The sequence below is a fragment of the Chiloscyllium plagiosum genome, unplaced genomic scaffold (assembly GCF_037043375.1).
Source record: "Chiloscyllium plagiosum isolate Xiang-an unplaced genomic scaffold, Cpla_swu_hap1 HiC_scaffold_14, whole genome shotgun sequence".
Taxonomy (NCBI): Eukaryota; Metazoa; Chordata; class Chondrichthyes; order Orectolobiformes; family Hemiscylliidae; genus Chiloscyllium; species Chiloscyllium plagiosum.
Genome location: NW_028270152.1, coordinates 37,657,578 through 37,684,509, shown reverse-complemented (window position 1 = coordinate 37,684,509; position 26,932 = coordinate 37,657,578). Strand labels below are relative to the sequence as shown.

At 40.0% G+C, this 26,932-nt stretch overlaps 1 protein-coding gene and 1 pseudogene across 10 annotated transcripts in view; one reads left to right on the top strand and one right to left on the bottom strand.

Moving 5' to 3' along the window:
* Nucleotides 1–26,932, top strand: part of erc2 (ELKS/RAB6-interacting/CAST family member 2) — an 846,554-nt gene that overhangs the window by 450,247 nt on the left and 369,375 nt on the right. The gene's annotated exons all lie outside the window — the stretch shown is intronic.
* On the bottom strand, nt 16,945–17,525 carry LOC148147953 (mesencephalic astrocyte-derived neurotrophic factor pseudogene; annotated as a pseudogene).

Here is a 26,932-nt window from a genome sequence, read left to right as displayed (position 1 = left end):
GTTCCAGGGGACTGGAGGATTATAAAGGTGATACTGCTGTATAAGAAAGGGGCAAAGGATAACACAGGGAACTACAGGCCTGTCAGCTTGACATTAATAGGGGGAAAACTGATAAGAGGCCATAATACAGGATAAGATAGACGTACCCTTAGAATAAAATAAGTTAATACAACACAATCAACATGAGTTTGTCAAAGGCACATCATGTCTGACCAACTTAATTGAGTTCTTTGAGGTGATGCAGGCTGTGGATGTTGTATATTTGGACTTTCAGAAAGTATTGACATGGTGCCACATGGCAGGGTGGTTGGCAAATTAGAAATATTTGGGATTGATGGGTCCTTGGCAGCATTGATTAGAAGTTGGCTAAAAGATATGAAATAGCAGGTAGGCATAAGATGGGCATTTTTCAGATTTGAGATAAGGTGGAAACCATGTTTCCTAGGGATCAGTGTTGGAACCCTTATCTTTTCTGAATAATATAAATGATTTGGAGGTGGGTGTTGAGGGAAAAAATGCTTACTTTGTAGCTGATACTAAGCTAGGGGCAATAGTGAATTATGAGGATGATGCTTAGCAATTTCAGAGGAATATTGAGAAGTTGGGCAAATGGGCAGACACTTTGCAGAGGAATTTTAAAACAGAAATGGGGTAATGCAGTTTGGTACAAGAAATAGAGAGACAATACGGGCTCAATAATGCAACGCTGAGTGGAGTACAGGAGCAGGCAGATTTCGGGGTTCATGTGCATGATTCTCTGAAAGTGGCCAGGCAAGTTGAAAGAGTTGTTAAGGCGGATCCTTTGATATAATAATATAGGTATAGAGTATAAAAGCAAGAAAGTGATACTACACAGCTACAAATCATTGGTCAGACCACATTTGGAATAATTCGTTCAGTTCTGGCACCTTATTTAAGGAAGGATATTAAAGTCCTGGAGATACCAGGAATGAGGGATTTTAGATACATGAAAAAATGAGAGAAATTGTGTTTGTTCTCCTTGGAGCAGAGAAGATTAAGAGGTGATATTTCTGAGTTGTTCAGAATAATGTACAATTTTGATAGAGTAAAGAAGGATATTCTGTTTCCACTAGATGGTATGTCAATAACTACGGGTCACAATCTCAACATTGTCAGCAAGAAAGCTAGGAATGAGATGAGGAAAAACTTCTTTACTCAAAAGTGTTATCAGGATTTGGAATATGCTATCTGGGAGAGTGGTGAGACAGATTCCAGAGAAAATTGCAAAAGAGAACTGAATGTATATTTGAAAGCAATGAATTTAGAGGACTACGAGGATAGGACTAGAGAGTGGAACTAGCTGGGCATCTCTTTTGGGAGCTGGTACAGGCATAATGTGTTGAATGCCTTCCTTGAATACAGAATATGGGGTGCTACTGCCATCAATAAATATTGTAAAACACAATTCTGTTGGAATGTTTTGTAAAACTACTGTTTCCAGTCATTAGTTCACTCATTGTGGCACTGGAAATGTTGAGACAGAGTTAATTGATGTTACAAGTTATGTGCTGGATATCAATTTTGAAGTTCTTTGAGATGTATACGAAAGAAGCAGAAATTCTTCTGGATTTATTGCTAAATTAAGTATTCAGAATGGGGATATGGTTCTAATGCTTTGAACATTTAACTCCATTTTAATTTTGCTAAATTTTCTCTTAGAGATGTGACAATTGTGCCAATAGGTTATGACAAAGTTATAAATTTGTTAATGGACCTATCTCCCAACTCAGCACTGTTCTCAGATGCGACTTGATGATGATTGATCAGTCACATTGACCTACCTTGATTCTGATTATTTCTGAGTGGTAGCTACACTGTTTTTATTCATTCATAGGATGCAGGCAAAGCTGGTAAAGCCAGTATTTCTTGCCTTTCCCTAAGTACACTTGAAAAGGTGGTGTTGACCATATTCAGTATGCAGTACATGAACTTGCACAGTGTTATTAGAGAAGGAATTGGAGGATTCTGACCCAAGTGGTACTTGCAGGTGATGTTGCACTCATTGCTTCAGTGCCCTTGCTAGTCTAGATAGTAGAGATGATGCGTTTTGTAGCTGCTGTCAAATAATATGTTGGGTGAAGTTTGCTGGTGGTGGAGCAAATTGCTATTTAAGGAGAGGATGGGGTGCAAATTCTGTGAGCTGCTTTGTCAAGTTTCTTGATTGTTGGTGGTACATATTGACTAAGGCTGTGCTGTTGATCTATTTGGGGGACCTAATTCTGAATTCATTCAATCAAAATGAATCTTTGTTTGACAAAGTGAAAGTGACTATCTCTTGTACTAACATCTGGCAAGCTATTCCTCAAAAATAAGCAAAACTTATTTTCCTAAGTAGGATCAGTGAGTCAAGTCATGCTGACCCGGCATGAACAGGGATCAGCGACGAGTCTTTTGGCCTCTGTGCTCCAAATTCATGGTTTTCAAGCTCAGACGACTTCTATGGTTACCCAACACAGAGACTGTTCGAGGTCTATTATTTATATAGCTGGTCAGATAAGGCGTTGGACAGTCATGACCTCCTGGAATGCACATTGCAAGGGATTTGAAAATGACAGAGATTGCTTGATGCATTCTTGGCAAAGGAGGCCATTGACTTGACAATTGTCATGAATGTTACTTACTTATTATCAGCCTAAACGTAGCCCAGGTTGTTGCTGCAGGTGGCCAAGAACTGTTTCATCATCTGAGGTGGTGAGTGGAACTGAGCCATGTGCAATTATCAGATGTAGATGTGATATATTTGGATTTCCAAAAGCTTTTGATAAAATATTACACTCAAGGTTTCTTAATAAGAGCCGTGGTGTTGGGTATAATATGTTACCATGGATAGAGAGTTGTCTAATGAAAGACACAGCTTGGATGAAAGGAGCATTTTCAGGATGGCAATCAGTAACTAGTGGAGTGCCACAGGGATCAGTGCAGGGGCCATAGTTATTTATAACACATATCGATGTCTTGGATAAGAAAGACTCACAAGTAGCTGGGAAGGTTGATACAAAAAAAAACGAGGACGGCAAGGAGAGGAGATAATGCAGAGTCTACAGAAGGATATAGTCAGGTTTGAGGGGCCGAAAGCATGTCAAAATATAATATGGGAAAATGTGAGGTTGTGTACTTTATTAGGAAGAATAGAGGAGCTGAAGATTCTTTAAATGGATAAAGATTGCAGGAATCTGCAGAACAGGGTTTGGGTGCATGAAACTAAAGAAGGCAAATGGACTGTTGGCCTTTATTTCAAAGGGAATGGAGTATAAAATTAGGGAGCTTTCACCAACACTATTCAAGGCAATAATCAGAACCCACCTTGAGGGATACTGTGAACAGTTTTAGTTCCCTTATGTAGGGAAAAATACACTGACATTAGAGACAGTCCAGAGGGGATTCTCTAGTTTGATCCTGGAGGGATTTTCTCTGAGGAGAAGTTGAGGCGTTTGGGCCAGGAGTAATTAAAGTTCAGAATAATGAGAAGAGACTTTATTGAAACATAGTAGCTTCTTAGAAGCTTGACAAGGTCGATGTGGAGAGTTTGCATGAGACAACCTCTTGTGTGAGAAGTTAGAACCAGAGGACGTCATCTCAGAATAAGGGGTTACCCATTTAAGAGCAAGATGAGGAAGAATTTCTTTTTTGAACACTGTGAATCGGTTGAACTCTTTATCACAGAAGGCTGTCGAGGCTGGCTCTTTAAGTATTTTAAAGGTGGAGTTGGACAGGTTTTTAATCGGAAGGGGAATTAAGGGATTTGGTTATAAGGAGGCAAAGTGGGAGTTGTGGATTATCAGATCAGCCATCCGAATATATGCACTATTTGACTTCTGATCAAGGGATTGACGGTAATGAAACAACCAGCTAAAGATAGTTGGGCCTGATGAAGTCTTGGGGCTATTGTGCCTGAGGTGACCTGACCCCCAATAATCATAAGCATCTTTGTGCATGTATGACAGCAGCAGGAGAAACTTTTCTCCCTGATTCCCATTGATTTTACAAGGGCTGTTTGATACCACAATTGGTCAACTGTTATGAGATCAATGACAGCCACTCTCACTTCTTGGATTTAACTCTGTTGTCCATGCTTTGATCAAGGCAGTAATGAGGTCTGGAGCCAAGTGAATTACTTTATGACGGAAATGCTAATTGACTTGTACAGCTTACAGGAAAATGTTGCCACTGAGATAGCAAGCCAGTTGGGAACTACCTATTCTTCATATGAATTTCAACTTTTATTTTAAAATGTTTTTATTTGCAAGACCATGTCTTTGCTTTTAAAAGTTTGTCAATTGTTACTTTACAGATCTTTAAGACATTTTGTTGGTGTTGAAAAGCCATATAATATTGAAACCTTTTTTTACTAAGGATACAGATTATATTGATCTGAAAAAAATCATTCTGACCGACTGAATGGGGGAATTCCATTCCCACCTGCTTCAGAGGTGCATAATAACATCATTAAACAGGACGATTAGGAAAATAGGTTAAATTAATAAATAAATTATTATTAGGAAGATGAAACTACGCAATTAAAACATAATCATAGAACATGCGATAATTACAAAGCTATTTGTTAATGTTAGGTATCTTTGTAAGTGTTGATGTCCTAGGATACTTTTCAGATATTTAGTTAGTATGTGGAAAAAAATGCAGATTTGAGGGATTAATAGCCTAATACTTTGTGAAAGAATTAAGGCATACAAATTGTTTAATATATTTGAATATAGTATTGAACAAATACCACCTTCTGTCATTAGCATAACATTCATGTCTAAACCAAAAATTTATTGACCATCATCCATTGTCATACGATTTATATTTAAAGGTAACTGTCAAATAAAACATTATGGAAACTAAAAGATTGAGTTAACAGATTTGGATTTATTTTCCAATCTAGTTTGTCTGAGACGCCAGGTTTGTGTGAATTGCTTTGCTACCATTATAAGGGTACTCTGCATGATGATTCAAAGTACTTGTTATGTTTCATGTATGAATTTGGTAAGTAGGTTAATGAGATCTGTCTTGCTATTTTAATCTTCTCTTCAGGGGCAGAGCACACACTCAGTTTCACCCCTCAATCTCAGCCTAACAGCAGATTGGAGGGTGGTGGTCTGGTCTGGGATTCCTTGGGAAAATGAGTGCTCTGCTCCCAGCATGTACTGCACATTAATGATATGCTATGCTGTTTATGCACATTCCTTCTTGACTTCCCTGTGGTTTACTTCGATTTGTATTTTTTTAAGAATGCAATATCTGTTTTTGTTGGGCAACAAGAATTATTTATTAGTCTATAAATTACTCTTATTGAAGCATATAAGATCCTGAGGAATCTTGACAGCATGGATGCTGAAAGGATATTTCCGTTGTGGGTGGGATTAGAACTGGGGAACGCATTTAAAAATAAGGTGTCTTCTATTTAAGATGGAGATGAGTAACGTTTTCTCTCAGGCAGTCATGACTTTGTGGAATTCTGTTCTCCAGAAGTGTTAGTGACAGGGTCCTTCAATATTTTTAGGACTGGAAACAGACAAAGGAACAAAACAATTGAGAGGGGTTACTGCAGCAGGCCCAGTTACGTCGATTCTTCAATAATAAGGGAACCAAAGCATTTTAGGGGACCGCGGTTTAATGGGAAAGCATTTGAAGCCACAATCAGATCAGCTGTGGTCTTACCAAATGGCAGGTCATCATGCTTATGGGAGCTTCCAATTACCATTTGCATTGTTTAAAGATCTTAAATCATAATAGAAAATGTTGAATACAGTAGAACTTCTAAAGATAAATGCTGTCCCTCCTAGAGATGATTTTATCCTTGTTATACCAATGTTCGCTATTAACAAACATAATCATAAACAAAAGCAAAGCATTATAATGTCTATCATGTTGAAACCATAAATTTAATACTTTAATGAAATTTGCACTCCCATGTCTCGTATCTTTAAAAAGCTCTTGATGCAGAATGAACTTTTTCTATAGGTCGCTAGTGTTTGCCGATGAACGAATTCAGCTTGACTCCTATATCCGGTCTTGAATCGCTTGCTAATACTTGAGAATCAGGTGTACACATGAAATTCAATTATCTAATTCAGGTATTTGAGAATTCCAGCCATGACTTAGTGACAGTACCTTTGTCACTGAGTCAGAGCTTTGTGAATTGAAGTCCCATATTGGTGCAGTACTGAAGGAATGCTGTGCAGTTGGAGCAACAGTCTTTCAAATGAAGCAGAAGACCTGCCTGCTCTCAAATGGACATAAATATCCTATAGCACTCATCAAACTGCACAGGGAAGTTTCCTCTCAGCATCTTGGTCTATATTTATCCCTCAAACAACATTATGGAAACAGAAGATCGGACCATTTTCACATTACTGTTTGTGGAACCTTGCTGTGTCGAAATTGGTGGCTGTACTTCCTGTTACTGAAGTGTCAGTATTTAAAAACTACTTCCTTGACTATACTACATTTTCATGTACAAAGATCTTTATAAATGCAAGTTCTTTTCCCTGTCGAGTTTTATCTCAACATCTATAAATTAGGAGAGAAAAATTGGTTAAATATTTGTTATTGAATTTAGCAAGAGTTGCAAAATGTCAAATTTTTCTAATGCCATTGATCCAACTTGGTAAAAGGATTGTTCATGTTAAGAGGTAATGGAGATTTTAAAAACCTCCTTCATCTGTCCAACTCCTGCTCCCAACCACTGCCACAATTTCTTAAAGTTAACTACAAGCAGCAGTGGATTCACCAATCACTTGAAGACTTCTTGAAGATGTGAGCCTTTGGGAAAAGCTAACATTTTTCAGCTGGGAGAAATTAACACAGTCACATTACAACTTAAGGAAAAGGTTTAGTTACTTTTGTGGTGGAGAAGCTAACCTGTTTGACAGAGTGTCAGTTCCACGTGAATTTTGCAACAGTTATGGTACTAAATAGTTTCACATTGCAGTTGATGGACAAGAAATGGTTTCCATCACCGCTAAAGCACTCAACCCATCAACTACCATCAGACATTTTAAACATTCTACTCTATTGAAATAGCTACCGTTTTAATTAGCTCAGCAGTGATTTCCCAACGGACACTACAAACTGATGAATGGCAACATTTTTGAAAGCTAGTTGGTGTGTTACTCAGCTGTATTTCCTTTGCTCAAAAACCTCTATTTTGGATGTTTCAATAAGTTATTGCAAGAACAAGGATGATCAAAACTAACCAAAAGAGCAAATATAATTTTAAATGTAAACTAAACAACAGACAATTTGTACAATTTTTGAAATGTAAATACCAATTTATACATTTTCCTGATCTCCAAAGTCAGGGGTTGATCATATGCAGAAGAGCAAATATTCCAGTTCAATTATCATACTATAGGTTTAAAAAAATTAAAAATCTGAGAATGACCATAACACTAAATTGGATTCAAAATTTCTTGCTGTTATTAATTCTATGGATTTTCTCTGGGCTGAATTAACCTTTTGAAGCAGTTACACAACAGTTAAGCTACTTAAGATATAAACAAATATTTTGATTAGCTATCTGCAAGTTAAGCTTGTAGATTGAATTTAACCACTGAAAAATCGCACTATAGCTATTGTCATTAAAGATACAGTGACAATATTAACACCTCAGTTTTTAAACATCCCTTTTAAGGTTTAAAGTTGTCCATTTAGACTTTCCCAAGTCTTATGTGACTATCAACTATGAAATCTTGCTTTCTTTTGCAAGAAAAGGATAATCAGAAGAAACATAAGATAACCACAATGCTTCAGTTACATTTTTCTGACTACTGCAAATGGCCCATCATGCATTTTTGACCATTAAAAATGTATGTTAATTTTAACAGTGCATGATTTAATACAGTGCAATGCAGCCATCGATAGTGTTTTGACTTTCAGGAGCATTTGGTATGTTTGCCTCAATGTTATTAAACTCAAGGAAATTTTATGCTGCATCCTTCAGCTACAAATAGTTACTTTATATTACAATTAAGTAAAGAATATCGCTAACTGGTAGCTTCTCTTTCTTTGTTATAAAAGTCTTTTGTTCCTTGCTGATCAAACATCCTAGAGACTTATTCCCTTAAATGTGTATTTTCTTATTTGCCCAATAGTGAGCTTTCAGGAAGTATGCAAGTAAATAACATGTACCTGTGCAACAAAGATTACCAACTAAATGCAAGAAAAATGTCAATGTACTGGAACTTAACTTTGAAAAGTTAACTATTTTTTAGTGCAATTGTGATTTGTCAAATTTCTCTATAATTACTATTCCTTAATTTCTCTCTTTGTTCTTCCCTCTTTGATGCATGTCCTTCATGTCTTCCTGCAGTATCTCAGTCTTGGTGCTCTTTCTCCTCCCTTGCCCTGTCCCCCAAATGCACACACACCACATCCACACACTCTGTTAGCTTCCCCTTGCTCTTCTGAGCTCTCATACTGTCCTGCTTATTTTCAATTTCATTCTCCTTTGTTACTTTTTGATACTGTTGGCTTCTCTGAAGAACGGTATAGACAGTTTTTCTTCTACCTTGCTGCTATTCTTTTCTGCTATTTTTCAATTTCATTTGCTTCAAAATGAGCTTACAATTCAGTTAAAATATCCACGTGGATCCTGGAAAAATGCAGTTTATGTAAATGCATATTGCAATTTTGAGTGACCTCTGGCACATATTGCATTTACAATTGTCCGGAGAATTTGCATGTGTTTTGAAATGAAAAAGGCACATCACCCTCTGTGTGGAGTTTGGGATTTGTACGAGCAAGGAATGCAACAGCATGCATATCCAGCTAATCAGATCGAAGCATCCTTTTTTTGGGGGGAATGCAGAGTCTAGACCAGGAAGTACAAGTGATGTTTGTAAAATTACATACTGTAATCAAAGTAGAGTGAGTAAGAAAAATGCAATTAAAGGAGAAATTAAAAAAACAAGAAAGCTGTTATGATACAAGAACTCCTTTAGACTGGAAAGTAGCTGTGTATTGCAGTAGAGAAGGCTGATACTGATTCCTGGTATGTAATGTTAGTTGGTTTCAGTGCATCTGGGTGAGAAGAGGAAGGTAAGACTTAAGAAACAACAAGATAACTTGCATTTGTAGAGTACGTTTAGCATAGTAAAAGCCAAAGTCCATTCAATAAGCGATGTTGAGCTGAAGGAGTTATAACAAAATATGACTTAAAAACCTGGTTTGTGCAAGATTTAAAAGTGAAGGACATGGAGGTACTTGCAGAGTTTAGGGTCTAGATGGCTGAAGGCAGAGCTTCAAATATGAAGTAAGAAGTGGGGCAGAGATGGCGGGCCAGAATTGAAGGAACATAAATGTTATTGGAGAGTTGTAAAGCAAGGAAAGATGTTACAATCCTTGTAGAAACTAACGTTTTACAAGTATGAATATGCACTGAATGATGAAACGTATCAAATGACAAGATTATAGGATTTTCATTGTTTAAAAAAACTAAAGTCAGCAGAGACTAAATCTTACTTGACATCGGTAACTGTAAACTACCAAAAATAAATACCTGAGGTTTGGATTTAAATCCCTTATGAGATTTCAGCAGGTCATTCCTTCCTGCCATATCAGGGTGTCGTCCACTTTTTTCCTTTAAAATAAAGCCTTGCACCCAATCTTCGCATAATGGAATGAACTTTCCTGCTCTCTCAACCATAGTTTCTCTGCTTTGCTCACACAACAGCAATATCTTAATAAGTTTTACTTGGACCCCTTGTCCCCATGGTAGCTGGCCACATGGGCTTCTCAGCAAGCAGCTATCAGTATAAATTTACTTCACCTCCTCTAACCCCTCCTCATCCCAGGGTATCCTGTATTTTTCACCTTCAGTTAAAATAAATCTTCTAAGGCATAAATGTTAAACAGTTTATAGTGGTCATCACAAAGGTTAGAGATAATGATGGATGGGGCTGTAAACAGATTTAAACTATGGACAATGTCCACAGTCACACAGAATTTCATTTGTGACTTGGATTTGGAATGGTTTAGTGTTCTGGGCTGAAGTGTGGGTGTGAGAATCTGCTTGGAGAGATTCATACAGGAAATTGCAGGAAGTGTGGCACAGATGTTTGAAAATGTAAACATGTTCATAGATTTTGGAGAGGAAATGCAATTTTGAATTGGGGCAGTAATTTGAAAGGCCATTGTTACATGTTTTGATGATTGTGGTGGCTTTGAAAGGTAGGGGTACATTGTATGTGAAGATGGAAATGTATCGACACTGGTAACGTGAAGGTCAGAAAGAGAAGATGGGTGATCGACAGTGTAGTTGCAAATCAAGATCAATATGTTCGCAAATTGGGGAAGATGTAAATCTTAGAGAAGAAATTTGTACAAGCATGAGTGGAATTGCAGGCAAACTAGTGAAAGGTACTGGTTCATGGCTTTTTTAGGGAAAACCTCAGGGGAAGTTTGGAAAGGCCGATGAGGAAGAACAATATGGCTGAAGACAATCTGAGGGATATTCATGATCTTGGTTACAAAAAAGCTCATGAGCTTCTTCCATAATGGAAATGCATGTGGTGAATCAAAGGAAATACATTGGTAGCGATGTTGTAACTGATGACGAATGAAGAAGAAAGTGGAGTTGAAGAAAGTTCAGTGTGGAATCAAGGTATTGATCAGTGATGACCTCATATAATATAAGAAAATGGAGGTAAGATTTAATGGCTGCTTAAGGGCAAGGTCAAGGTTAGTTGTGAACATGGGTAGAAATGCTTGTGGTTGGAAAGGCTGAAGGGGTCCAAGAGTTGTGTGAAGATATTGCAGAGGCAGCAAGGTGAGTTGAGATGGAGATTGAAATCTTTGAGGGTGAAGAGCAATTGTGCAGAGGCTGAGAATGGAAACAGGGGAGGATCTTGGCAATAAGCTGCCGTAGAGCTTATGGGGGGGGGGTAATGGAGATTTTACAAGAACTATACCATAAGAATAGGAAGAGAGATCAAAGGGTGATTTGAGGAACAGGACAAATTGGACAATTATGCAGTTTTGATACAGAGGTGACTTCATGTTTCAAAGCCAGGATGTTAATGCAGTTGCACCAGTCACATTTTCTATGATCTGGCAAATATTTGAAGAATGGAAAGAGACCAGAATTGGAAAGGTTGAACAGGATAGGGAGGCTGCACTCAGTGGACAGAATGATGAGAACAGTATGGAACAGTTCTGTGTTGCTATACTTACAAGAAGGTAGGAGGTTCTGGGTTTGGTTCCTTTAGAGAGTGCTGCAAGAGGAAACAGAGGATAACAGTGGTCTTATTGAAAACAGATTAAGTTTCAGCGAACAGCAAGATACCAAAAAAAAGAGGATTATTTTGGATGGGGTTTGGACTTGGTTTTAACAAGTGACTGCCCAGTCAGCCAACTGGATATAAACAGGTGCCCGTATACGTGAATGCTAGGTAATGGCAGAATTGGGCTTTGATCTGATTGTCCTGTTATTGAATAATTTTCTAACAGGCACATATGAAAAAGAATGAATTTAATGGATGTTTATTGTAGAAAGGGTGTGGGTTCAATGTCTTCAGGAGGAGAAAGGAGGAGCAAGAGTATATCTTTGTGTTGTGAGGGGAGTTCATGTTCTTGACTTAACTGCTGGATGGGGCACCATACAGAAGCACGGAATTTTATCTTAAGAGGGGGAGGGTGAATTGTCAGATCTTGACTTCCCCCCTTTTAAATAATGCTTTGAGTCAACTGATTACAGAGCAGTACCTACAGCAGCTGTGGAGAGCCTGCAGCTCAAACAATTAACCCTTTATAACTGAAACTATGACACCCAGGGAAATCAAAGCTTTAAAATTTCGGATCTTTTGATAGTAACGTCTTGAAATTATGTGCATTCCATTTGATTGTGTCATAAGATTTACTTAATGCAATAGTCAGTTGGAAAATAACCTGTGGAGATTTGAATTTTCACTTGGTAGATCAAAATGAGACATTTAGTTCTTACTGAGCCGTAGTTTATTTCATTTTTAATGGGTTTTCCTTTGTATCTGCATTTGTTTGTTTTATTACCACATGGAATCAGTGGCTTGAGTCGAAACATACATCTTTGCAGTCCTGATTCAGTAAAAACAGTTGTAAAACAGAGCTTGGCACTGCAGTACTTTGCTGTTAATATCCCAAATAAGCAGTTCATTCTATACTGATAAAAATTAAATAGCCAATCCTTTTTTTAATCGTCACCGTTGTGACTATTTGACTGAAATGTGTTTAATTTCATGACAGCAAACAAATGGAAGCATGAAGTTACCTAACTCAGTTTAGTTTTCATTTACATATTCTCCTTGAAGTCATAACTAGTATTTCTGTCCTGCGATGATATATAAGTGTATATTTTTAAAATGATGCGAAAAAAATGAAGGCGGTCAAAAATGTTAAGTTTTTGAAAGAAAACACACTGAACAAGTTAAATTGTGTTCAATATTTGACTACTTTATCATTTGTTACTCTCAACCACTGTGGGAAGAGACAGAGTGGATGACCCTCATCTGTCAGAACTTCCACCCTTGTTTTTGCAGATTAACATAAATCAGGGAAATGAGCGTAGAGTGTGGGGGTCAGTAACTTTAAAAAAAAAACACATTACCCCCTATGGCTCTTTACAACATTCACTTCACATGAAATAGTGTGTTTAAAAGATTGTACATATTTGATAGCTGTGGAGAATTTCTGTGTTTTAAGTTAGTAGAATTTTGTGTTGTTTAATTTGAAAGCATGTTAGATATTATTGTACCTGTCAGTTATCAAGCATCTGGATATTTTCAATGACCAAATATATTTATCGAAATCTTAGTGACTATTCTAAAAGTTGCTCCAAATTTATGGACTTAATCTGACCTGTTGGTTATTTTGACTTTGCCAGGTCCTTTAGAATATTTGTATGCTTTTTGGTTACTTGTGTTTGCATTATTATGTTGGACAACCCTAAACTAATCTTTTCTACATTATTCTCAACTTTCTCTGGTATCTCCTGTCTATACTCCAACCTCCTATCTCCCTTGCTTCAACCAGCTTGGCTTCCAGGTCAGTACCTTCTGCTATCTTTGCTTTTGTGCCATTCCCTGTCTGGCTAGTGTTTGATAACTGCTCCAACACATTTTTTTAGACTGCAGTAATAAAATAACCTAGAATGACTAACTAACAACTTAGGTATGAAATTACTTGTGTATGTTATAGTTTTTAAAAATATTACTTTTTGCCTATTACTTTATGCAGTAAACAAGTTCTAAACAGATTTAAAGCATTTAATCTGGTTAAATAAGGAAATTGTGGTATTAATCTAGTGATAATTTCGAACACTTTACAATGCAATTACAACAACTTGCAGTAGTGAAGGTTGCTCATTTTTCTAACTCTTTCTAGCTTGGGGTATATGAAATGATCTATTAGTTTTGTACCAAAAGCTTCATTAGATTTTCATAGAACGTGAGCATCAGCATTTATTGCCCACCCTGAGTTACCCTTGGAAAAAGCTGAGGTGGGCTGACTTTTTGAATGGACTGTGTCTGTGTGGTAAGTCTGTTCCCACGTTGGTGCTGGGGAATGAGTTTCAGGATTTTGATCGAGTAGTGAGACAGGGACACATATATTTCCAAGTCAAGATGAAATGTGACTTAGAGAGGAGCTTTGAAATGTTGACCTTCACATCTGATTGCTGCCTTGTCCTAGATGTTAGAGAGGAAGGGTAGGAGTTTTGTTTCGTTTGTTTGGAGTGGGGTTTCATTGGGATGCTGCTGGAGAAGCCACAACAAGTTTCTGCATTGTAGAAAGCTTGATGTTGCAATCAAAAGTGGTAGTTGAACTGCCCAAGAAATGGGTCACTTTGCCCAGCATTGTGTTGAACTTCTTGAGCTGAACTTCTCTTGGCCAATGGAATGTATTATTTCACACTGTTGACTTGAGCCTTGTTGATGGTGGATGAACTTTAGAGAGTCAGGAGATGAGTTGCTTGTTGATCAGTATCCAACCTCTGACCTTTGATGGATGTAGCTTTTATGTGGTTGGTCCTGTTAAACCTCTAGTGACCAAGGTTTCAGAGATTTGGAATATCCTTTCTTGTTGGAAGTGAAGATTGCTTGGCATTTGTACTGTAAATATGGCTTGTCACTATCATCGTCTTGGTTTTGTTAAGAAAACTGTTTCACTAGATGAAGTTGCCAATGAAGCTAACCTCCGTGCAGTCATCAGCAAACAAACTGACCTCACCTTGAGGGAAGTAGGAATGGTGGAGTAGGCTTGATCAGTCATATGCCTTACTGCTTGGGCCTTCTTTATGGTGGAGGGGAGGTCATTGATGAAACAGCTGAAATGGTTAGAGCTAAGACACTGCCTTGAAGAACTCCTACTTTAACAACCAGCGGTTGAAATGATTATTCTCTAGTTATCACAATGTCCTCGATGTGACTTCGTCCTGATGAGAGCTTTTCCATTGACTTAAATTTTGTATGGATTCCTTGATACTATACTCTGTCAGATATCGTATTGATGTCCAAGGCTGTCACTTACTCCTTCTGGAATTTACTTGTTTTGCTTAGACCAAAGATATAATGGGATGTGGAGATGAATAATTTTGCCGGAGCTCAACCTGAGCTTTTGTAAAGATCAAACTCATTTATATTTAATTCTGGATTTAACTCCAAATTCCTGTGTTACTTTGGAAACTATGAATTGAACCCATGCATGTGAAAATTTTTAAAAATACTAATTGCCGAACAAAATTTAGGTTTTTTTATACTCAGAAATCTTTGCACCGTTGTGAGAACTATAAGCTTCAGATGTACCTCTGCATGCCTCATACTCTCACACCAAGGGAGGAAGGAAAGATAGCTAAAATATTAAATCTGTCATTCTTGAAGTTTCATTATTTGTTTTATGATAAGACCAGAAATTTTCCATTTCATTACAATTGTGAAAAATAGGTAGTAGGAGGGCTTGACATTCCTGCAATTAATTTTGAACATGTACTCCTTAACTCATAGACAGAAATTGTGCTATTTCTGTACACACTTAATAGAGTGGGGTTTATGTGCTATTCATTTTATGTTCAATGCTATAAAATAGACATACTGTGCCTTCTTTGTAAAATATTCTTTGTGTGCATTTGTTTTTGGTGTCAGTAGACAGGAAATAAGTACTTGTAGAACCAACAGTCTACAGTCTTACAAAATTGTATTTGTGTAGTGTCATAAGATTGACAAAAATCTTGTAAAACATGACTTCATGCAAGAGGAATAAATGTAAATTTCTAAAACTATGTTCATAATAGAAAACTCTGAAAAATCGTGGGTTTTCACTTATGTAGCAGTTTTTATTTTAGTGCAATTATTGCTTCCTTTCTTGTCAAGAAAATTGAGCCACTTCAATGCTCAAAAAAAAATTGATATAGTTTATTTGAATCACAATAGATGATGTAATACATTTCTGCCAGACTTGCTGAATGTATCAATGTTTTCTGAAAACTATGAGAAATTAAATAGTCAAGAACTAAGGAACCCATGTTTTATTTTTGCCACTAAAAACTTATGCCAGCTTTCCTTCAATCCATTCAAATAGGTCACCAATTTCTGTAGCCATGTGCACTTTTCAATTTGCATTTAATTTTTTTACTAACCAGATGTTATGGTACAAGAATTTGCAATTTAATACTTTCTCGTAGTTGTCAAATTGTTTTTCTCTGAATTAATGACTTGCCCAAAGATTCTGTTGAATCTCATGCACATGCAAAATAACTATTTAAGGAAAAAAATGCACTGTTTTTTAAAAATACATTTTTTTGGATATAAAATTAAATCTTGCAGTGTAATGCTGGAAGAGGTAAGCCTCACCTACAGTAGCAGGATTTCTGTATGAGTGTTCAGCTATCCTTAGCTTTAGTTTCATGAAATGTTGGGTTTTTTTTTGGGAGGTGAAAAGAGACGGCAAAGCCTCCTATTTAACTCGGCCCTTGAAGAGAGTTTAGAAACCTTCGGCTTTAGACAGAATGTAGCATTGACAAATGACAGCTTTGTAGTTTCAAGAGCAGATTGAATGTGTTGATTGAAGTTGATTTCCTTGGAGAAAAAGGTGGTAGTCTGACTTGTAACCTGACCTCTAAATTGCAAGTAGACTTATTTTTAGCATCTGCCCAAAGAGGCCTTGGTAATAGTATTTATTGACCTAGCACTTCCTTAATGGTAAATAAATTTTTCAGTCTGTTTAGAAATATATAAAAAATAACTTGCCTTCTTATAAATGTGTTGTTATCTGTATCCTTTTGGTTTCCTTTTCCTTGACCTGCCATCCTTGAATATAGATTAGCAGGTGCCAGTTGCTCCGAACTGTCTTACTAGTGTCCATTTTTAATATTAGTATCAGCAAGCTGTACATTGAAGGTGTTATGTATATCTAAGTCTGTACGTGTGTATGCACTTCCAGCAACATTTATCAAATAACAATCAGGAGCAAGAATTTTTGTTGCAATTTTCTTCACCATATCCCAAGAACAGGTTGGAATTTTCCGAGCAATGGCAAGAAAATTGGAAAACACTACGAGAGTGAAAACTTTAGAAAATAGAAAACAGTGATTCTCCCGTTAAGATTTTAATAGCTAGACAAGAGCATTGCTGGTAAGCAGCGAGGGGTCAATTTGTATGCATTAACATTTTGTTAACATCTCAGCCCTACTTATAAAGCAGTTCAACACTTCCATCCTACATTTTGGAGCCCATTGATTCTTTTGCTAGGCTGCTTTGCGCACAGATCAACAGCCAGATCATTCGTCAGACAGAAGGCATCTCAGGGTTTTTTTTCTCACAAATCAGTTTATTGTATGTCACATATCAAGACATTGAAGTCCCCTTTTTATTATTAAACACAAGAAAAAAACCAAGTGAAAAACCAATGGAACTGTCCAATCATGAGATGGAGGCAGGGCATTCTCAGGCTCCACTAGAGTTCGTTCCATGACTTAGCAACAAGGGGAGTAGGGCTTACTTTAGCACCACAACCATGATTTTCTGGATGAAGTCAGATTTCTCAGCACAGCCATTACGTGACTGTCATCACTTGGCCAGGATTCTCCTCCGCTCCTTGAACCACAGCTTCTTCAGATCAACTGTGCTAAGGTCTACCTGTTTGTCATATTTTAGAGAACTGATCTGACGGTTGCTCTTTGGTTTTTAACAGGTTTTAGTAACCAGCACATGATTACTCGTAGATATAGAGACTACTTTAACTACCTTGGTGGCAGAGTCCCCATTGCTCCAATATAATAGCAAATTCGATTCTCCTTTCCCTTGACCTTCTCGCATATCTGCATTAGATTTCATGTATAATGTCAGGAGTGAAGTTTACACTTTGCTCAGTCAGTGAGTTATAAAATTAACCCAGGAATAGCAAACATGATTCACATTCCACATCTTTCAGTGCCTCAGAGGGCATCGCTTCGAAGATGAAGGCAGTAGCCAGGCCATTGGCCAGATGTGTTCTGCCCATCTTCAACTCCTGGACTCTCAGGGCTCTTAGCTTAATTTCTGAGCCTTCACTAACGTTGTGCTTATTTAGATGTTCATAGCATTTCTGCTATTCTATGCCTTTTAGCACACTGCAGCCTTATTTAGAATAAAAGAGGTTTGTGGTAGTTCTGCCTTGCCTTTTAAAGCAGCTTGTCACGTTTAGCAGCAGTGAATAGTCAAGGGATGGACATATAGCTTATTAGTGCAGTCTCAAGCCAAGGTCAAACCTACAGCAATTTTTTTCTTTTACAGGGTGTGGGCATCACTGGCGAGGCTAGCATTTGTTGCCTACTTCTAATTGTCCAGACAGCAATTAAGAGTCAACATTGCTGTGGGTGTGGCGTCACACGTAACCTATACCAGCCAAGGATTGCAGCTTCTTTTTTCAAGGACATAACTGGACCAGACTAGATTTTCTGTCAAATGATGACTGTTTCACAGTTTCACCATTACTCTTTTAATTTCATCTATTTTAATTGATTACAGATTCCACAATTTGCCATTGTAGATTTTGAACTTGGGCCCGGGGCTGACAGATGAGGTTGGCATGGTGGCTCAGTGGTTAGCACTGTTGCCTCACAGCACCAGGGACCTGGGTTCAATTCCTGCCTCGGGTGACTGTCTGTGTAGAGTTTGCACATTTTCCCCGTGTCTGCGTGGGCTTCCTCCGGGTGCTCCAGTTTGCTTCCACAGTCCAAAGTTGTGCAGGTCAGGGGAAGTAGTCATACTAAATTGCCCATAATGTTAGGTGCATTAGTTAGAGGGAAATGGGTCTGGGTGGGTTACTCTTCAGAGGATCGGTGTGGACTTGTTGGGCTGAAGGGAATCTAATTGTAGGGAATCTAATCTAAAAAAAGGGTACATTATAAAAACCAAAAGAACTGCAGAGAGTTGGGATAACAGTTTCTTTTTCGGAATGGCTGCTAGTGACAAGCGGTGTCCTGCAGGGTTCAGTGTTGGGGCCGCAGCTGTTCACTTTATATATTCATGATCTGGATGAAGGGACTGGGGGCATTCTGGTGAAGTTCGCCAATGTTACAAAGTTAGGTGGACAGGCAGGTAGTTCTGAGGAGGTGGGGAGGCTACAGAAAGATATAGACAGTTTAGGAGAGTGGTCCAGGAAATGGCTGATAAAAATTCAATGTGAGCAAATGCGAGGTCTTGCACTTTGGCAAAAAGAATATTTTCTAAACAGTGAGAAAATTCATAAAGCCAAAGTACAAAGGGATCTGGGAGTGCTAGTCCAGGATTCTCTAACGGTTGACTTGCAGGTTGAGTCTGTGATTAAGAAAGCAAATGTAATGTTATAATTTATCTCCAAGCGGGTTGGAATATAAAAGCAGCGATGTGCTACTGAGACTTTATAAAGCTCCAGTGAGGTCCCATTTAGAATACTGTGTGCAATTTTGGGCCTCACACCTCAGGAAGGACATACTGGCACTGGAGCGTGTTCAGCGGAGATTCACATGGATGATCCCTGGAATGGTAGGCCTAATATACGATGAACGGCTGAGGATCCTGGGATTGTATTCATTACGGTTTAGGGGAGATCTAATAGAAACTTCCAAGATAATGCATGGCTTAGAAAGGGTGGACGCTGGGAAGTTGTTTCCGTTGGGTGGGAAGACTAGGACCAATTGGCAGAGCCTTAGAATTAGATGGGGTCAATTTAGAGAGGAGACATTTCTTCAGTCAGAGAGTAATGGGCCTGTGGGATTCATTGCCACGGAGTGCAGTGGACACCGGGATGTTAAATGTCTTCAAGGCTGCGATTGATAAATTCTTAATCTCGCAAGGGTTATAGGGAGAGTGCAGGTAAGTGGAGTTGAAATGCCCATGATTGAATGACAGAGTGGATTAGATGGGCTGAATGGTCTTACTTCCACTCCTATGTCTTATGGTGTTATGAGTGCTGTGAACCAGAAGCAAAAGCAGAAATTGCAGGAAAAGCTCAGCAGGTCTGGCAGCATCTGTGAAGAGAGTTCAGAGGAAGGGTCACTGGACCCAAAATGTTAACTTGGATTTCTCTTCACAGAAACTGCCAGACCTGTTGAGCTTTTCCAGCAACTTCTGTTTTTGTCCCCAGAACATTATTTGCATCTCTAGATGAGCAGTCTAGCAATAATACTACTGGACATTACCCCTGCCGCTTTGCTGTAGCATGTGTCAGCAACTTATGAGGTGAACAGCATGTGTTTTAGCCAAATGTCCATGTCTGAAAGTCTTAAAGTCCTTAATCGATTCAGGGCTGCAGCCTTAGTCAGTCAAAAGCATCATCAGTTTGAAGGTTGACAATGACGAGTCTGCTGCTGTTATTAAACCCTTTTTGGGGTCAGTCACACTGATTTTTAAGTTGAGCCACTTTCATGGCTTTATACCACACACAACCTCACGATTTGTTCCCTAGAATTCAATACACTAATGGATTATACATGGTATTTTACACAAATACCTTGTATCAAAAATATGATGAGCAACTATTTGGAGAAAATTTTCCTCAAAATTAAGCAACCTTATTCAGGAAATTCCTGGGGGATTAATAGGTTCATTTTTAATCAATCTGCTCAGAGGCATTTGCGGGTGGGACTTGAACCTGGGCCTCCTGGCTGTGAGGTAGGGCGCCGGTAGATTATTAGGCTTCTGGATTGGTTACATCTGATTAATAAACAAAATTGGAATACAATTGATTAAAGCAGTGATGGAGCTCCATAGAGCCAAATTTCCATTAATTTATTGCAGTCAAAAAGTGGTGCTGGAAAGCCCTGCAGGTCAGGCAGCATCCGAGGAGCAGGAGAGTCGATGTTTTGAGCACAAGCCCTTCATCAGGAGTGTTAATTTATTGTACCCAATTATTTTGCTGTCTGGGATTAGAAGTGTGGCCTACAATACAATTCATTAGATTAAATGATTTGGAGATGCCGTTGTTGGACTGGGCTGTACCAAGTTAAAAAATCACACAACACCAGGTTATAGTCCAACAGGTTTATGTGGAAGCACAAACTTTCAGAGCACTGCTCCTTCAGGTGATTATGAAGGAGCCTGATGAAGGTTGGGAACCAACTGCGACCATGGCACCTCTCCATTGGACCGTACAATCAACCTTCACTCATCCTTCCAACTTCCCACCTTTCTCAACCACCTAATATAGGAGCAGCGCTCTGAAAGCTAGTGCTTCCAAATAAACCTGTTGGGCTATAACCTGGTGTTGTGTGATTTTTAATGTTAGATTAAAATTGGATTCTAATTCTGTCATGAAGAAATCCATGTCATTTCTCAGTCTCAGTGATATTGCCCTCATTGTCTACCAGCTTGTGAAAGTGTTCTGGCCTATTAACATGAAAGTGCATTTCAAGAGCTGGATAATTATAATTGTTGCAACAGTTGAGATTCATTTCAAGCTGCCACTTTTTCTGGTTATTTCCACTTAGTTGGTCAAGTGTCTTTGTGCCAACCTTTTTTCTAATTTTGGCTTAAGAGGTATAGTTAGTAAGTTTATGGAATACCTGCCAGAGGAAGTGGTGGAGGCTGGTACAATTGCAACATTTAAAAGACATTTGAATGGGTATATGAATAGGAAGCGTTTGGAAAGATATGGGCCGGGTTCTGGCAGGTGGGAGTAGATTGGGTTGGGATAACTGGTCGGCATGGACGGGTTGGACCGAAGGATCTGTTTCCATGCTGTACATCTCTATGACTCAGTGCCAAGATAATAGGTTTCTCAATGGGAAATCCCTATCTTTCATTTCCACTATCCGGCCTGTTGCTATTTGCTTTTGTGGGCTCAGTTTGTGTTCCATTACTGAAGCCTTGCACTCTGTATTGGCTCAAGCAATATAGGTGAAAGGTGAGTAAATGGAGCTGAGTACATCCATTCAACTGTTAGGTTATTTAATAGCAAATCACGGTTGAGGAACTTAGTGGCCTACTCCTGTCCTGTTGACAACCTGAGGTTGTTGGTTCATTCTGGTCAATATCTCATGGCCACTGACTCTAATGGAAAGGCAGGAGACAGCAAAACAATTTTGGTAAAGCTCATTCACACAGTACTTCTGACTTTGCATGCTTTTCTTTTATATGGACTTGATACCTTCATTTTAAGATTTCTCCCTTGATTTACATTTTATGCTTTCCTGGATCCAAGTTCTTGATGGTTCTGTCCTGAGGTTACGCTCCTACTGCTCCATACTGCTGGAGTGAACTCTCTTAGCAGCTGAGACCCTGGCACCTCTTCATTGGATCCTACAATCAACCTTCACTCACCCTTCAATTTCCCACCTTCCTCAATCCACTGGGCAGCCTCCACAAATATATCAGCTATTCATCTCCTCCTCCTTTTAATGTAACCATTCTCCAATGTTAGTTCTGATCATCCATTTGTTGTATGCTATCTCTATTTGAATTTCATCATTGTCTTGTCTCCTGACTTTGAGTTTGGACTGTTTTATATAACCTTTTTCTCATTCTCCAGTTACCACTGTCTCATGTCAAGTCTGTACAAGCCAAATTTCCTTTGTTAATTTACTTGTCTGAATTGCAACCAAAACGTACAGAGGAAGCACAAATAGAATTATGTTTCTGACAGACCTGATGCAGGTTGTTGTATTAAATAGTTAATTGGTTATTTTGGATCTTAATGAGGAAAGTTCAACTTCATTAGTCAATATAGTTTGAACTTTTTGTAAAGTATCCTAATAAAGTGCAAATCTTCAATGTATGTTGTACCTACAAATGAACAGTTTTGCTCTTTTTATGTATAGATTATTGCAGCATCTAAGTTATTGTGCTGTTATTCAGGTGGTGTACTTACCTAAACCAGCACTTTAAGACAATATCTGCCCTGCAGTCAGATCTTTGAATAAACTGTGAGCTGGACTTGAATGCCAGCTCTTTAGCTGTTGAGATGACCTCCTGAAAGATCAGTCCTCAGCAGAGGCCTTACCTTCATTCCCCTACGCTCTCGGATCAACGAGTTCAACACGCGGCGTGACATCGAACAATTCTTCCGCCGCCTTCGCCTCCGTGCCTACGTCTTCAACCAAGATTCTCGCCCAGCCTCTGATGACCCCTTCTCCCGCCTCCAACACACCCCATCCACCTGGACACCCCGTGCTGGCCTCTTACCCGCCCTCGATCTCTTCATAGCCAACTGCCGCCGCGACATTAACCACCTCAACTTCTCCACCCCTCTCACCCACTCCAACCTCTCACCCTCGGAACGTGCAGCCCTCTACTCCCTCTGCTCCAACCCCAACCTCACTATCAAATCAGCAGACAAGGGAGGCGCGGTAGTAGTTTGGCGCACCGACCTTTACACCGTTGAGGCTAAACGCCAGCTCGCGGACACCTCCTCCCATTTCCCCCTTGACCATGACCCCACCTCCCACCACTAAACCATCATCTCCCAGACCATCCATAACCTCATCACCTCAGGGGATCTCCCATCCACTGCCTCCAACCTCATAGTCCCACAACCCTGCACTGCCCGTTTCTACCTCCTGCCCAAAATCCACAAACCTGACTGCCCCGGCTGACCCATTGTCTCAGCCTGCTCCTGCCCCACCGAACTCATCTCTGCATACCTCGACACGGTCCTGTCCCCCTTAGTCCAAGAACTCCCCACCTACGTTCAGGACACCACCCACGTCCTCCACCACCTCCATGATTTTCGCTTCCCCAGTCCCCAACGCCTTATCTTCACCATGGTCATCCAATCCCTGTACACCTCCAGCCCCCATCACGAAGGACACAAAGCCCTCCGCTTCTTCCTTTCCTTCTGTACCAACCAGTACCCTTCCACTGACATCCTCCTTCGACTGACTGAACTGGTCCTCACCCTGAACAACTTCTCTTTCCAATCCTCCCACTTCCTCCAAACCAAAGGAGTAGCCATGGGCACCCGCATGGGCCCCAGCTATGACTGCCTCTTCATAGGATATGTGGAACAGTCCATCTTCCGCAGCTACACTGGCACCATCCCCCACCTTTTCCTCCGCTACATCGATGACTGTATCGGCGCCGCCTCGTGCTCCCACGAGGAGGTTGAACAGTTCATCCACTTTACCAACACCTTCCACCCTGACCTCAAATTCACCTGGACTGTCTCAGACTCCACCCTCCCCTTCCTAGACCTTTCCATTTCTATCTCGGGCGACCGAATCAACACGGACATTTACTATAAACCGACCGACTCCCACCCTGCCCCCTGTAAAAACGCCATCCCATATACCCAATTCCTTCGTCTCCGCCGCATCTGCTCCCAGGAGGACCAGTTCCAAATCCGTACAACCCAGATGGCCTCCTCCTTCAAGGACCGCAATTTTCCCCCAGACATGGTCGACGATGCCCTCCACCGCATCTCTTCCACTTCCCGCTCCTCCGCCCTTGAGCCCCGCCCCTCCAACCGCCACCAGGACAGAACCCCACTGGTCCTCACCTACCACCCCACCAACCTCCATGTACAGCGTATCATCCGCCGTCATTTCCACCACCTCCAAACGGACCCCACCACCAGGGATATATTTCCCTCCCCTCCCCTGTCAGCGTTCCGTAAAGACCATTACCTCCGTGACTCCCTCGTCAGGTCCACACCCCCCCCACCAACCCAACCTCCACTCCCGGCACCTTCCCCTGCAACCGCAAGAAATGCAAAACTTGCGCCCACACCTCCCCCCTTACTTCCCTCCAAGAACCCAAGGGATACTTCCATATCCGCCACAAATTCACCTGCACCTCCACACACATCATCTATTGCATCCGCTGCACCCGATGTGGCCTCCTCTATATTGGGGAGACAGGCCGCCCACTTGCGGAACGTTTCAGAGTACACCTCTGGGACACCCGGACCAACCAACCCAACCACCCCGTGGCTCAACACTTCAACTCCCCCTCCCACTCCACCAAGGACATGCAGGTCCTTGGACTTCTCCATCGCCAGACTATAGCAATACGACGGTTGGAGGAAGAGCACCTCATCTTCCGCCTAGGAACCCTCCAACCACAAGGGATGAACTCAGATTTCTCCAGTTTCATCATTTCCCCTCCCCCACCTTGTCTCAGTCAAATTCCTCGAACTCAGCACCGCATTCCTAACCTGCAATCTTCTTCCTGACCTCTCCGCCCCCACCCCAGTCTGACCTATCACCCTCACCTTGACCTCCCTCCACCTATCGCATTTCCGACACCCCTCCCCCAAGTCCCTCCTCCCTACCTTTTATCTTAGCCTGCTGGACACACTTTCCTCATTCCTGAAGAAGGGCTTATGCCCGAAATGTCGATTCTCCTGTTCCTTGGATGCTGCCTGACCTGCTGCGCTTTTACAGCAACACATTTTCAGCTCTGATCTCCAGCATCTGCAGTCCTCACTTTCTCCTGAGAAGGTACCAAAGGTACCTAAAGTAACTCAGTTTTCACAGGTTTTTCTCTCATTCCTTTGCTCGTTACATTCCCTTTTCTCATTGTCTTTCTTAATGACATGATATAGATTAGGAGCCTGATGTAATTCACGCTGCAATGCGTTGGTTTTTCCTTATGCAGGATCATTGTTCCTTCTGTCTAGGATTATGTAGCTAAGACCATAATTACATAGTGTTATTGTCCATGACACTGCCGAGAATTAAGAATATTTACTTTTCTCATGAATTCAAGCATTATGTTTCAGTCATTGTGCAAAACTCTGACTCGGTATGCATTCTGGTTAATGTTCAAAGTTCATTCTGCAGACAGCTTTTTTGATAAATAATGCTATCCAGAACTCTGATGCGCAGTTACAAATGGTAAGCCACACTGAAATAAAATAGAAGAGCTATACTACGTAGAAGCAGCATTTTTGCTTCCTTGCCATTATAAGCAATGCAGACATCAATTGAATATTCTGCATGATCTGGTTAATGTTTAAGTTTTTTTTTGTAACAATCTTTCCTTAATAACTGCAAACAAAATATGCGATGATGGAAGATCATGCCGAATTTTATATTTAAGACAGAGCTTTATTTTTCAGCTGTTGCTAAAATAAAATCCAGAAGTTAACCTAGTAGTGTAATGTACAGATTTTGCTGATTTCTTAGCTTGTTTAGAACTAAATGTTGTTTATAACTAAATGTTGTTTATCAATCAGAAAATTTGGCATAATGTGAAAAAAGAGGAGAAAATAGGCTGCAAGACCATCTGAATGATTGAGAGCATATGCAGTCTTCTATTGAAAATAGTGACATTTGTTCCCGACCCCATTTACTTGCTTAGAGAGGCTGTATATTGGAGGCCAGATGTGTGCCCCGGAAATGAATTGTAAGGGTTCTTTGTCATTCAAAACCTGGAAATCTCTGTGTATCCTGTTGTCCTCCTTTCTAAGGAAGCAGGAAAATACGAACGTACATTTCATTATCTTTGGGAGTCAAACCCATGAATACATGCCTATAACAATGGATTATCCCCATTTTAACAATCTACAGCTGCTGCGCCTGCTGCCCTGGTCTCCAGCTAACAAGGGAATTCTAAGGCTATTATTCTGGGGAGATGATGGAGCTGCTGTCCTGGCAGACGCCTCACAACTACATTCCCTTGAACAAAACCATAGGGGATTGCTGTGGAAAATGTGATCTGGCTAAATTATGTTCAAATTAGCCTAAGGCAGAAATGGCTTGAAAGGTTGTAGAACTTCATCCTTTCAGCTTTCCATGAAACCCTATGGTTTTGCCACTCGATCAAGCCTAGGAGAGAAACTTTGACCCACCCTGACATGCATTTGTGTATCCATGGACACATGCATATTGCAGGCTATAGAGCCATAGAGAGGTACAGCACGGAAACAGACCCTTCGGTCCAACTCGTCCATGCTGACCAGATATCCTAAATAAAGCTAGTCCCATTTGCCAGCACTTGGCCCATATCCCTCTAAAGTCGAGAGTGTGGTATTGGAAAAGCACAGCAAGTCAGGCAGCATCCAAGGAGCATGAGAATCGATGATTCAGATGCTGCCTGACCTGCTGTGATTTTCCAGCAACACACACTCAAGTCTAATCTCCAGCATTTGCAGTCCTCACTTTTGCCATATCCCTCTAAACCCTTTCTATTCTTAATCCATCCATATGCCTTTTAGATGTTGAATTGTACCAGCCTCCACCACTTGCTGTGTCACATTTGAAGTCGTCTGCATTCAGAATATTTCAGGCGACATAGGTGTTTGAAAATGGCACTGCCTGTATTTTAAATTTGGTAGATGAAGCTGTATACTTACAAAGAGCTGTAATAAAGAATTGGTGTGTTTTTGAGGCTTAGACACTCCTGTATTCCACATTAGTTCTGTGCAAGTTTATTTTCATATTCAATGTTTTCCCCTCTTATTTAATCATTTGGCCAAACTTTGCTGAATTCTGAACTGCTCCCAATCCTCAAGCTTGTTACTTTTTAATAGCAACTTTATATGA